General features: G+C 47.0%; 1 protein-coding gene across 5 annotated transcripts in view; it reads right to left on the bottom strand.

The window, feature by feature from the left end:
* Nucleotides 1-1,951, bottom strand: part of LOC124012646 (glycerophosphodiester phosphodiesterase domain-containing protein 5-like) — a 34,603-nt gene extending 32,652 nt beyond the window's left edge. For all 5 annotated transcript variants that reach the window (XM_046326498.1, XM_046326507.1, XM_046326517.1 and 2 more), the window contains exon 1: nucleotides 1,553-1,951. The gene's annotated coding sequence lies outside the window, so the exon portion shown is untranslated. The remainder of the gene's footprint in view (nucleotides 1-1,552) is intronic.
* Between the last annotated feature and the right edge of the window lie 10,721 nt (nucleotides 1,952-12,672).

Genomic DNA, 12,672 nt, shown 5'->3' with positions numbered 1-12,672 from the left:
CAAACTCAGTGCCTCTTTGCTTGACATCATGGGAAAATCAAAAGAAATCAGCCAAGACCTCAGAAAAAAAATTGTAGACCTCCACAAGTCTGGTTCATCCTTGGGAGCAATATCCAAATGCCTGAAAGTACCACATTCATCTGTACAAACAACATCGACATAACCTGAAAGGCTTCTCAGCAAGGAAGAGACCACTGCTCCAAAACCGCCATAAAAAAGCCAGACTGCGGTTTGCAACTGCACATGGGGACAAAGATCGTACTTTTGGAGAAATGTCCTCTGGCCTGATGAAACAAAAATAGAACTGTTTGGCCATCATGACCATCGTTATGTTTGGAGGAAAAAGGGGGAGGCTTGCAAACCGAAGAACACCATCCCAACCGTGAAGCATGGGGGTGGCAGCATCATGTTGGGGGGGTGCTTTGCTGCAAGAGGGACTTCATAAAATGGATGGCATCATGAAGATAGAAAATTATGTGGATATATTGAAGCAACATCTCAAGACATCACTCAGGAAGCTAAATAGGTCTTCCAAATGGACAATCACCACAAGCATACTTCCCAAGCATAGGTTGTGGCAAAATGGCTTAAGGACAACAAAGTCAAGGTATTGGAGTGGCCATCACAAAGCCCTGACCTCAATCCTATAGAAAATGTGTGGGCAGAACTGAAAAAGCGTGTGCGAGCGAGGATGCCTGCAAACCTGACTCAGTTACACCAGCACTGTCAGGAGGAATGGGCCAAAATTCACCCAACACCCAAGTTAAACAACTTAAAGACAATGCTACCAAATACTAATTGAGTGTATGTAAACTTCTGACCCACTGGGAATGTGATGAAAGAAATAAAAGCTGAAATAAATAATTATCTCCTATTATTCTGACATTTCACATTCTTAAAATAAAGTGGTGTCCTAACTGACCTGAATTTTTACTAGGATTAAATGTCAGGAATTGTGAAAAACTGAATTTAAATGTATTTGGCTAAAGTGTATGTAAACTTCTGACTTCAACTGTATAATCTGTTGTTGGTGCCTAAACTACATAACGCGATCGTTATCTGACAACAAATGACATTATGCACACATGCCATGCACTATGCTGAAAATGACAAATGTTTCTATGTTATTGGAAACAATACTTGCATATGAATTGTAGCCCATAGGCTGCAGACGTTAACGCCTTGATGTAGCTTGTATAGCCTAAGTAGGTCTATAGTTGCTGCCCTATGGCGCGGAAATTTCCTCTGGGAACAACAGTGTTTACCTGATACAATAGGCTAGCCTACGTGGACGGTTGTTCAAGTTCCAGCTAAAAGCACCCTATGATGCAGAGTCGTCGTGCAGGAAATCGTAAATCCCCTAACATATTGACGAATTGGACACATTGTCTGTTTAGGGAACGAGTCAGAGATACGTCTATCCTGTAAGACTGAAGTTATTCAAATGCTAAGAATCTCCATATGTAATATGCAATGCTCATAAATGGCATACATGCAAGTTATTCCCCATCTAAATCCTTTATCCGATACTTTACTCCTTCAAATAACCTACCTCTGAAAAGAGTTCCGTTAGATTTCCAGAATTTCCGAAATCCTTAATGTGATGGTTACTCCAGGGGAAGCCGCAGTACGTATAGGTCCTCTTCTCGGTAATGCACGCCGACCAGGTAAAGGATACCGTGCTATGTCTAATTAACATAGACTGCCGCCTGTTGCAAATGGAGATATGCTTCCGTGTACAGTAAGTTGCGCTATTTCTTTCATCCGGACATCCTCCCTCTAGTGCACGGTCCTTTGATGTTGAATAATGATGGATACAATGTTACAATTTCCCAACTATGTAGGCTACTCTTATCACATGACAGTGTGTGTAGTAGGCTATAGACTATTTTAGTTACGGACAATATTGTAATCAGAGTTTCAATATCAGCTGACTATATTTCGTATGAAAAAAACGTGTGTTATGCAGGGTGGAAACTGTTCATTTGAATGTGTATTGTGAAAGCGAGGGTAGGGGAATTAAACTGTAATCAAGTTCTTCAGTCTTACGTAACGTAAATCTTACAGCTGCAAATGTACAGTTTTACCAAAGATGTTTTATAACTACCCCAAGAGAGACTGCATCCTGTCGTTTCCAATGGGAGCAAATTAATCACAGTAGGCAGAACAAGGAGGTGGGCAGAGCCAAGCACGAGCTAGCGAGATCGTATTGGCGCGTTGTGCATTCCTGTCAGGGAACACCTACTTTGAAGTGTGCGTGTACAATAACGCAATTCACCCTTGCACTCCTTCTAAATAATGCCATTTTTAAAAACTTTGGCAAAGGGTAAAGTTTACAAAACGGAGTCCACTCTGTCCGTAACAGATGGTAGTGTTGGGAAGAGAAAGTGTAATGAGATTAAATGTTCTATCGATGACAAAATTATCAGAATGTCAAAATCCATCTCAATTTTCCCCCCACTGCCAGACACAGGGCTTTACCATATCTGGTAGTCGTTGTAAAACGCAAACCGGATGCTTCAGATTTACACATCAGGTGAAACATCTGGCCCATTTGTGGCTTTACTGTGTGACATAATCAAGTTTCAAAATAAAGGGCCCTGGGAAGTATTTCAAACTGGGGGGGGGGGGCACAAACCATTCTAAAAGCATCTCTCTGTGTGTCCCTTTTTTCTTACACACTCAATTTGGTCACAATGAATTCTCAACAATAGTCTAATTTACAAAATAAACCATGATATTGTAGGGATTTCTGCTAACTGCGACAGTGTAACCCCCCCTCTCGGGCCTCCAACCCGGGTCTTCAACAGGCTGACCTGCTAACCACTGCTCAAACAACGGTTTAACCCTTTTGGGGGGGACTATAACAGGCCTAAGGCAAGGTTTGTTACACTATCCCCTCCTTTCGGGCGAGCGTGTCTCTATGCTTCTCCATACCAAGTACATCACATGTGCACGCCTCTCCGATGGTCCCCAAGGCAGCATTCCACCGCTGCCACCAATGTAGCAATTTTTGCTAACGGCAACATTGTAATCCCCATTGCAGGTCTCGAACTCAGTAATTATTTTATTGACAGGACACCTCTTGAACAAAACGTCCTGCATATTCTCAGTAATATACATGTCTGGTACATATTGTAAATCAAATGAAAGACATAAAAATAGAAACGGATCCATGTTTTGAAAGATGCCATTTACTGGGTGGATTACCCAGATAATCCAATATTATAGTCCATAATCTCATAAAAGTCCTCTCCATTGCAAAGCCGATGCTGGGTGTGTTTTAGACTCTAACCATGAAAAAAGGGGTAGAACAAAGGGCATGTTTCATGTTAGACAGCGCCATAGGAGTCTACTGCTACGTCTGCTGTTTCCTGAAGTCCATGATCATCTCCTTTGTTTTGTTGACATGTTAGACAGCGCCATAGGAGTCTACTGTCATCTCAGGGAAAGCCCTGTTGGAAATCTGGCTGTTCTCTGCTGGTGTCTGAAGTATATTAGGTTGCATTCAAAGTTGTTTGAAGCTGTGACACCAGCAGGTACCTGTTCCTTTTTTTTCTCCCCTTTTTTTCCCAAATTTCGTGGTTTCCAATTGTTGTTGTCATGTTTGTCATTTATTATCATATCTTGTCCCTGTGCTCCCCATTCTGTTCGTTTCCCTCTGCTGGTCTTATTGGGTTCTTTCCCTCTTTCTATCCCTCTCTCTCCCCCTCCCCCTCTCACTCTCTCGCTCTCTCTTCTCTCTATCGTTCCGTTCCTGCTCCCAGCTGTTCCTATTCCCCTAATCATCATTTAGTCTTCCCACACCTGTTCCCGATCCTTTCCCCTGATTAGAGTCCCTATTTATTCCTTTGTGTTCCGTTCCTGTCCCGTCGGTTCCTTGTTTTGTATTCACCATGCTGTGATTGTGTTTCGCCCTGTCCTGTCGTGTTTTTTTGCCTTCATCAGATGCTGCGTGTGAGCAGGTGTCTCTGTCTACTACGGCCTGCGCCTACCCGAAGCGACCTGCAGTCTGTGGCCGCTTCTCTTGTTATTCCCCTCTACAGACTAGAGGATTTCTGTTATTCCCTGTTTGGACTTGAATAAACTCTGTTTCTGTTAAGTCGCTTTTGGGTCCTCTATCACCTGCATGACAGAAGGAACCGACCAAGGAATGGACCCAGCGACTTCAGACGCTCGTTACACTGCCGTCAAGATCCAAGGAGCTATGCTCGGCAGACACGAGCAGGAATTGTCTGCTGCTCGCCATGCCGTGGAGAACCTGGCCGCTCAGGTTTCCGACCTCTCTGGACAGTTCCAGAGTCTACGTCTCGTGCCACCTGTTACTTCCTGGCCTGCCGAGTCTCCAGAACCTAGGGTTAATAACCCACCTTGCTACTCCGGGCAGCCTACTGAGTGCCGCTCCTTTCTCACGCAGTGTGAGATTGTGTTCTCTCTCCAACCCAACACATACTCTAGAGAGAGAGCTCGGGTTGCTTACGTCATTTCTCTCCTTACTGGCCGGGCTCGAGAATGGGGCACAGCTATCTGGGAGGCAAGGGCTGATTGCTCTAACAAGTTCCAGAACTTTAAAGGAGATGATTCGGGTTTTTGACCGTTCAGTTTTTGGTAGGGAGGCTTCTAGGGCCCTGGCTTCATTATGCCAAGGTGAACGGTCCATAACGGATTATTCTATTGAGTTTCGCACTCTTGCTGCCTCTAGTGAGTGGAACGAGCCGGCGCTGCTCGCTCGTTTTCTGGAGGGACTCCACGCAGTGGTTAAGGATGAGATTCTCTCCCGGGAGGTTCCTTCAGATGTGGACTCTTTGATTGCTCTCGCCATCCGCATAGAACGACGGGTAGATCTTCGTCACCGGGCTCGTGGAAGAGAGCTCGCATCAACGGTGTTTCCCTGCTCCGCATCGCAACCATCTCCCTCCTCTGGCTTTGAGACTGAGCCCATGCAGCTGGGAGGGATTCGCATCTCGACTAAGGAGAGGGAACGGAGGATCACCAACCGCCTGTGCCTCTATTGCGGAGTTGCTGGACATTTTGTTAATTCATGTCCAGTAAGAGGCCAGAGCCCATCAGTAAGCGGAGGGCTACTGGTGAGCGCTACTACTCAGGTCTCTTCATCTAGATCTTGTACTACTATGTCGGTCCATCTACGCTGGACCGGTTCGGGTGCTACATGCAGTGCCTTGATTGACTCTGGGGCTGAGGGTTGTTTCATGGACGAAGCATTGGTTCGGAAACATAACATTCCTTTCAGACCGTTAGACAAGCCTACGCCCATGTTTGCCTTAGATGGTAGTCATCTTCCCAGTATCAAATTTGAGACACTACCTTTAACTCTCACAGTATCTGGTAACCACAGTGAGACTATTTCTTTTTTGATTTTCCGTTCACCGTTTACACCTGTTGTTTTGGGTCATCCCTGGCTAGTATGTCATAATCCTTCTATTAATTGGTCTAGTAATTCTATCCTATCCTGGAACGTTTCTTGTCATGTGAAGTGTTTAATGTCTGCCATCCCTCCCGTTTCTTCTGTCCCTACTTCTCAGGAGGAACCTGGCGATTTGACAGGAGTGCCGGAGGAATATCATGATCTGCGCACGGTCTTCAGTCGGTCCCGAGCCAACTCCCTTCCTCCTCACCGGTCGTATGATTGTAGTATTGATCTCCTTCCGGGGACCACTCCTCCTCGAGGTAGACTATACTCTCTGTCGGCTCCCGAACGTAAGGCTCTCGAGGATTATTTGTCTGTGTCTCTTGACGCCGGTACCATAGTGCCTTCTTCCTCTCCGGCCGGGGCGGGGTTCTTTTTGTTAAGAAGAAGGACGGTACTCTGCGCCCCTGCGTGGATTATCGAGGCTGAATGACATAACGGTTAAGAATCGTTATCCGCTTCCCCTTATGTCATCAGCCTTCGAGATTCTGCAGGGAGCCAGGTGCTTTACTAAGTTGGACCTTCGTAACGCTTACCATCTCGTGCGCATCAGAGAGGGGGACGAGTGGAAAACGGCGTTTAACACTCCGTTAGGGCATTTTGAGTACCGGGTTCTGCCGTTCGGTCTCGCCAATGCGCCAGCTGTTTTTCAGGCATTAGTTAATGATGTTCTGAGAGACATGCTGAACATCTTTGTTTTTGTCTATCTTGACGATATCCTGATTTTTTCTCCGTCACTCGAGATTCATGTTCAGCACGTTCGACGTGTTCTACAGCGCCTTTTAGAGAATTGTCTCTACGTAAAGGCTGAGAAGTGCTCTTTTCATGTCTCCTCCGTTACTTTTCTCGGTTCCGTTATTTCCGCTGAAGGCATTCAGATGGATTCCGCTAAGGTCCAAGCTGTCAGTGATTGGCCCGTTCCAAGGTCACGTGTCGAGTTGCAGCGCTTTTTAGGTTTCGCTAATTTCTATCGGCGTTTCATTCGTAATTTCGGTCAAGTTGCTGCCCCTCTCACAGCTCTTACTTCTGTCAAGACGTGTTTTAAGTGGTCCGGTTCCGCCCAGGGAGCTTTTGATCTTCTAAAAGAACGTTTTACGTCCGCTCCTATCCTCGTTACTCCTGACGTCACTAGACAATTCATTGTCGAGGTTGACGCTTCAGAGGTAGGCGTGGGAGCCATTCTATCCCAGCGCTTCCAGTCTGACGATAAGGTTCATCCTTGCGCTTATTTTTCTCATCGCCTGTCGCCATCTGAGCGCAACTATGATGTGGGTAACCGTGAACTGCTCGCCATCCGCTTAGCCCTAGGCGAATGGCGACAGTGGTTGGAGGGGCGACCGTTCCTTTTGTCGTTTGGACAGACCATAAGAACCTTGAGTACATCCGTTCTGCCAAACGACTTAATGCCCGTCAAGCTCGTTGGGCGTTGTTTTTCGCTCGTTTCGAGTTTGTGATTTCTTACCGTCCGGGTAGCAAGAACACCAAGCCTGATGCCTTATCCCGTCTGTTTAGTTCTTCTGTGGCTTCTACTGATCCCGAGGGGATTCTTCCTTATGGGCGTGTTGTCGGGTTAACAGTCTGGGGAATTGAAAGACAGGTTAAGCAAGCACTCACGCACACTGCGTCGCCGCGCGCTTGTCCTAGTAACCTCCTTTTCGTTCCTGTTTCCACTCGTCTGGCTGTTCTTCAGTGGGCTCACTCTGCCAAGTTAGCTGGTCATCCCGGTGTTCGAGGCACTTTTGCGTCTATTCGCCAGCGCTTTTGGTGGCCGACTCAGGAGCGTGACACGCGCCGTTTCGTGGCTGCTTGTTCGGACTGCGCGCAGACTAAGTCGGGTAACTCTCCTCCTGCCGGTCGTCTCAGACCGCTCCCCATTCCTTCTCGACCATGGTCTCACATCGCCTTAGACTTCATTACCGGTCTGCCTTTGTCTGCGGGGAAGACTGTGAGAGCCGCCAATAAACGCAGGATTAAGAGTCCAAGGTATTGTTGCGGCCAGAGAGTGTGGCTTTCCACTCGCAACCTTCCTCTTACGACAGCTTCTCGTAAGTTGACTCCGCGGTTCATTGGTCCGTTCCGTGTCTCCCAGGTCGTCAATCCTGTCGCTGTGCGACTGCTTCTTCCGCGACATCTTCGTCGCGTCCATCCTGTCTTCCATGTCTCCTGTGTTAAGCCCTTTCTTCGCACCCCCGTTCGTCTTCCCTCCCCCTCCCGTCCTTGTCGAGAGCGCACCTATTTACAAGGTACATAAGATCATGGACATGCGTTCTCGGGGACGGGGTCACCAATACTTAGTGGATTGGGAGGGTTACGGTCCTGAGGAGAGGAGTTGGGTTCCGTCTCGGGACGTGCTGGACCGTTCACTCATCGATGATTTCCTCCGTTGCCGCCAGGATTCCTCCTCGAGTGCGCCAGGAGGCGCTCGGTGAGTGGGGGGTACTGTCATGTTTGTCATTTATTATCATGTCTTGTCCCTGTGCTCCCCATTCTGTTCGTTTCCCTCTGCTGGTCTTATTGGGTTCTTTCCCTCTTTCTATCCCTCTCTCTCCCCCTCCCCTCTCACTCTCTCGCTCTCTCTTCTCTCTATCGTTCCGTTCCTGCTCCCAGCTGTTCCTATTCCCCTAATCATCATTTAGTCTTCCCACACCTGTTCCCGATCCTTTCCCCTGATTAGAGTCCCTATTTATTCCTTTGTGTTCCGTTCCTGTCCCGTCGGTTCCTTGTTTTGTATTCACCATGCTGTGATTGTGTTTCGCCCTGTCCTGTCGTGTTTTTTGCCTTCATCAGATGCTGCGTGTGAGCAGGTGTCTCTGTCTACTACGGCCTGCGCCTACCCGAAGCGACCTGCAGTCTGTGGCCGCTTCTCTTGTTATTCCCCTCTACAGACTAGAGGATTTCTGTTATTCCCTGTTTGGACTTGAATAAACTCTGTTTCTGTTAAGTCGCTTTTGGGTCCTCTATCACCTGCATGACAGTTGTAGTAGCTACTATCTTGTCTCATCGCTACAACTCCCGTACGGGCTCGGGAGAGACGAAGGTTGAAAGTCATGCATCCCCTGATACACAACCCAACCAGCCGTACTGCTTCTTAACACAGCGTGCATCCAACCCGGAAGCCAGCCGCACCAATGTGTCGGAGGGTACACTGTGCACCTGGCAACCTTGGTTAGCGCTCACTGTGCCCGGCCCGCCACAAGAGTCGCTGGTGTGCGATGAGACAAGGACATTCCTACCGACTAAGCCCTCCCTAACCCAGACGACGCTAGGCCAATTGTGCGTCGCCCCACGGACCTCCCGGTCGCGGCCGGTTACGACAGAGCCTGGGCGCGAACCCAGGGACTCTGATGGCACAGCTGGCACTGCAGTAGCGCCCTTAACCACTGCGCCACCCGGGAGGCAGGTACCTGTTCCTTGTATAGCTTTCCTTCTCTCAATCCTAACCTTTAACCATTAGTGGGGAAAATTCTAAACTGACCCAAGATCAGCATCTATGGGCAATTTAACCCTACTCTGTTTGATCCACAACAGCAAACTACACTCAAATCAAATAAAATTGTATTGGTCACATACACATGGTTAGGAGATGTTAATGTGAGTGTAGCGAAATGCAGTAATATCTAACAAGTAATCTAATAATTCCCCAACAATTACCTATCCCTTTAAACTTGTGTGTATAAGGTAGTAGTTTTGGAATTGTTAGGTTAGATTACTCGTTGGTTATTACTGCATTGTCGGAACTAGAAGCACAAGCATTTAGCTACACCCGCATTAACATCTGCTAACCATGTGTATGTGACAAATAAATTTGATTTGATTTGATACACCCAAATCTAAAGGAGTGAATGAGAATATGTACATATAAATATATGGATGAGCGATAGCCGAGCGGCATAGGCAAGGTGCAATAGATGATGTAAAATACATTATATACATGTGATATGAGTAATGTAAGACATGTAAACATTATTAAAGTGGCATTGTTTAAAGTGACTAGTGATCCATTTATTAAAGTGGTCAGTCATTGGGTCTCAATGCAGGCAGCAGCCTCTCTGAGTTAGTGATTGCTGTTTAGCAGTCTGATGGCCTTGAGATAGAAGCTGTTTTTCAGTCTCTCGGTCCCCGCTTTGATGCATCTGTACTGACCTCGCCTTCTGAATGGTAGCGGTGTGAACAGGCAGTGAATCGGGTGGTTGTTGTCCTGGATTATCTTTTTGGCCTCCCTGTGACATTGGGTGCTGTAGGTGTCATGGAGGGCAGGTAGTTTGCCCCCGGTGATGCGTTGTGCAGACCGCACCACCCTCTGGAGAGCCTTGTGGTTGAGGGTGGTGCAGTTTCTTTACCAGGCTGTGATTCAGCCCTACAGGATGCTCTCAATTGTGCATCTGTAAAAGTTTGTCAGGGTTTTGGGTGACAAGCCAAATTTCTTCAGCCTCCTGAGGTTGAAGAGGCGCTGTCGCGCCTTCACCACACTGTCTGTGTAGTTGGGCCATTTCAATTTGTCTGTGATGGTTACGCTGAGGAACTTAACTTTCCACCTTCTCCACTACTGTCCCTTCGATGTGGATAGGGGGGTGCTCCATCTGCTGTTTCCTGAAGTCCATGATCATCTCCTTTGTTTTGTTGACGTTGAGTGAGAGGTTGTTTTCCTGACACTACACTCCGAGTACCCTCACCTTCTTCCTGTAGGCTGTTTTGTCGTTGTTGGTAATTAAGTCTACTACTGTTGTGTCGTCTGCAAACCAGATGATTGAGTTGGAGGCATGCATGGCCATGCAGTCGTGGGTGAACAGGGAGTACAGGAGGGGGCTGAGCACGCACCCTTGTGGGGCCCCAGTTTTGAGGGTCAGCGAAGTGGAGATATTGTTTCCTACCTTCACCACCTGGGGGCGGCCCATCAGAAAGTCCAGGACCCAATTGCACAGGGCAGGGTCGAGCACCAGGGCCTCCAGCTTGATGATGAGCTTGGAGGGTACTATGGTGTTGAATGCTGAGCTGTAGTCAATGAACAGCATTCATACATGGGTATTCCTCTTGTCCAGATGGGATAGGGCAGAGTGCAGTGTGATGGCGATTGCATCGTCTGTGGTCCTATTGGGGCAAACTGTATGTAAACTGAAGTGGGTCTAGTGTGGCCAGCAAGGTGCAGGTGATATGGTCCTTGACTAGTCTCTCAAAGCACTTCATTATGACAGAAGTGAGTGCTACGGGGCGGTAGTCATTTAGTTCAGTTATCTTTGCCTTCTTGGGTACAGGAACAATGGTGGCCATCATGAAGCATGTGGGCACAGCAGACTATGATAGGGAGCGATTGAATATGTCCGTAAACACACCATCTAGGTGGTCTGCGCATGCTATGAGGACGCGGCTAGGGATGCCGTCTGAGCCATTAACCTTGAGAGGGTTAACACGTTTAAATGTTTTACTCACGTCGGCTACGGAGAAGGAGGGTGGGGCACAGTCCTTGTTAGCGGGCCGTGACGGTGGCACTGTATTATCCTCAAAGTGGGCAAAGAAGGTGTTTAGTTTGTCTGGAAGCATGACTTCAGTGTCCAGGACGTGGCTGGTTTTCTTTTTGTAGTCCGTGATTTCCTGTAGACCCTGCCACATACGTTTCGTGTCTGAGCCGTTGCGACTCCACTTTGTCCCTGTAGCAACATTTCGCTTGTTTGATTGCCTTGCGGAGGGAATAACTACATTGTTTATATTCAGCCATATTCCCAAACCTCTTTCCATGGTTAAATTATGTGGTTTGCGCTTTCAGTTTTGCGCAAATGCTGCCATCCATCCACGGTTTCTGGTTAGGGTAGGTTTTAATATTCACAGTGGGTACAACATCTCCAATGCACTTCCTTGTAAACTTACTCACCGAGACAGTGTATAGATTGATGTTGTTCTCTGAGGCTGACGGGAACATACCCCAGTCCACCTGATCAAAACAATCTTGAAGTGTGGATTCCGATTGGTCAGCATTGAATGGTTCTAGTCACTGGTACATCCTGTTTGAGTTTCTGCCTATAAGACGGTAGGAGCAATATGGCGTCGTGGTCGGATTTGCCGAAGGGAGGGCGGGCGAGGTATTTGTATGCATCGCAGAAGTTAGAGTAGCAGTAAATTGAGTGTGTTACCCCCACGAGTACTGCAATCAATATGCTGATAGAAGATTTTAGGTAGCATTGTTCTCAAACTTGCTTTGTTAAAAATCCCCAGCTACAAGGAATGCAGCCTCAGGATATATGGTTTCCAGTTTACATAGAGTCCAGTGAAGTTTCCTGAGGGCTGTCATGGTGTCTGCTTGAGGGGGAATGTACACAGCCGTGATGATAACTGACGAGAATTCTCTTGGGAGGTAATATGGCCGCCATTTGAGTGTAAGGAATTCTAAGTCGGGTGAGCAGAAGGACTTGAGTTCCTGTATGTTGTTATGATTACACCATGAGTCATTAATCATGAAGCATACACCCCCGCCCTTCCTCTTCACAGAGAGGGGTTTATTTCTGTTGGCGCGATGCATGGAGAAGCCCTGTGGCTGAACCGATACCGACAACATATTCCGAGAGAGCCATGTTTCCGTGAAACAGAGAATGTTACAATCTCTGATGCGATTTGTAAGTCGCTCTGGATAAGAGCGTCTGCTAAATGACTTAAATGTAATGTAAATGTGTCTCTGGAAGGCAACCCTTGCTCGAATTTCATCTACCTTGTCAAGAGACTGGACATTGGTGAGTAGTATACTCGGGAGCGGTGGGTGATGTGCACGTCTTCGGAGCCTGACCATGAGGCCACTCCCTGCCCCTTCTGCGGCGTCGTTGTTTTGATTTGGTTTCTAGGATTAGATCCATTGTCCTGGGGTGGTGGTCCAAAACAGAAGATCCGCTTCGGGAAAGTCTTATTCCTGGTCGTAATGGAGGTAAATTGACGTCACTCTTATATCCAATAGTTCTTCCTGGCTGTATGTAAAAAGACTTAAGATTTCCTGGGGTAACAATGTAATAAATAATACAGTGGAAGTCTTAAGTTTACATACACCTTAGCCAAATACTAGTAGTAAAAGTAAATAAAAATTCCCTGTCTTAGGTCAGTTAGGATCACAACTTATTTTAAGAATGTGAAATGTCAGAATAATAGTAGAGTGATTTATTTCAGCTTTTATTTCTTTCATCACATTTCCAGTGGGTCAGAGGTTTACATACACTCAATTAGTATTCGGTAGCATTGCCTTTAAATTGTTTAACTTGGATCAAACG

The sequence above is a fragment of the Oncorhynchus gorbuscha genome, linkage group LG02 (genome assembly GCF_021184085.1).
Source record: "Oncorhynchus gorbuscha isolate QuinsamMale2020 ecotype Even-year linkage group LG02, OgorEven_v1.0, whole genome shotgun sequence".
Taxonomy (NCBI): Eukaryota; Metazoa; Chordata; class Actinopteri; order Salmoniformes; family Salmonidae; genus Oncorhynchus; species Oncorhynchus gorbuscha.
Note: the sequence above shows the minus strand (reverse complement) of the source record. Positions and strands in the feature narration are given on the sequence as shown.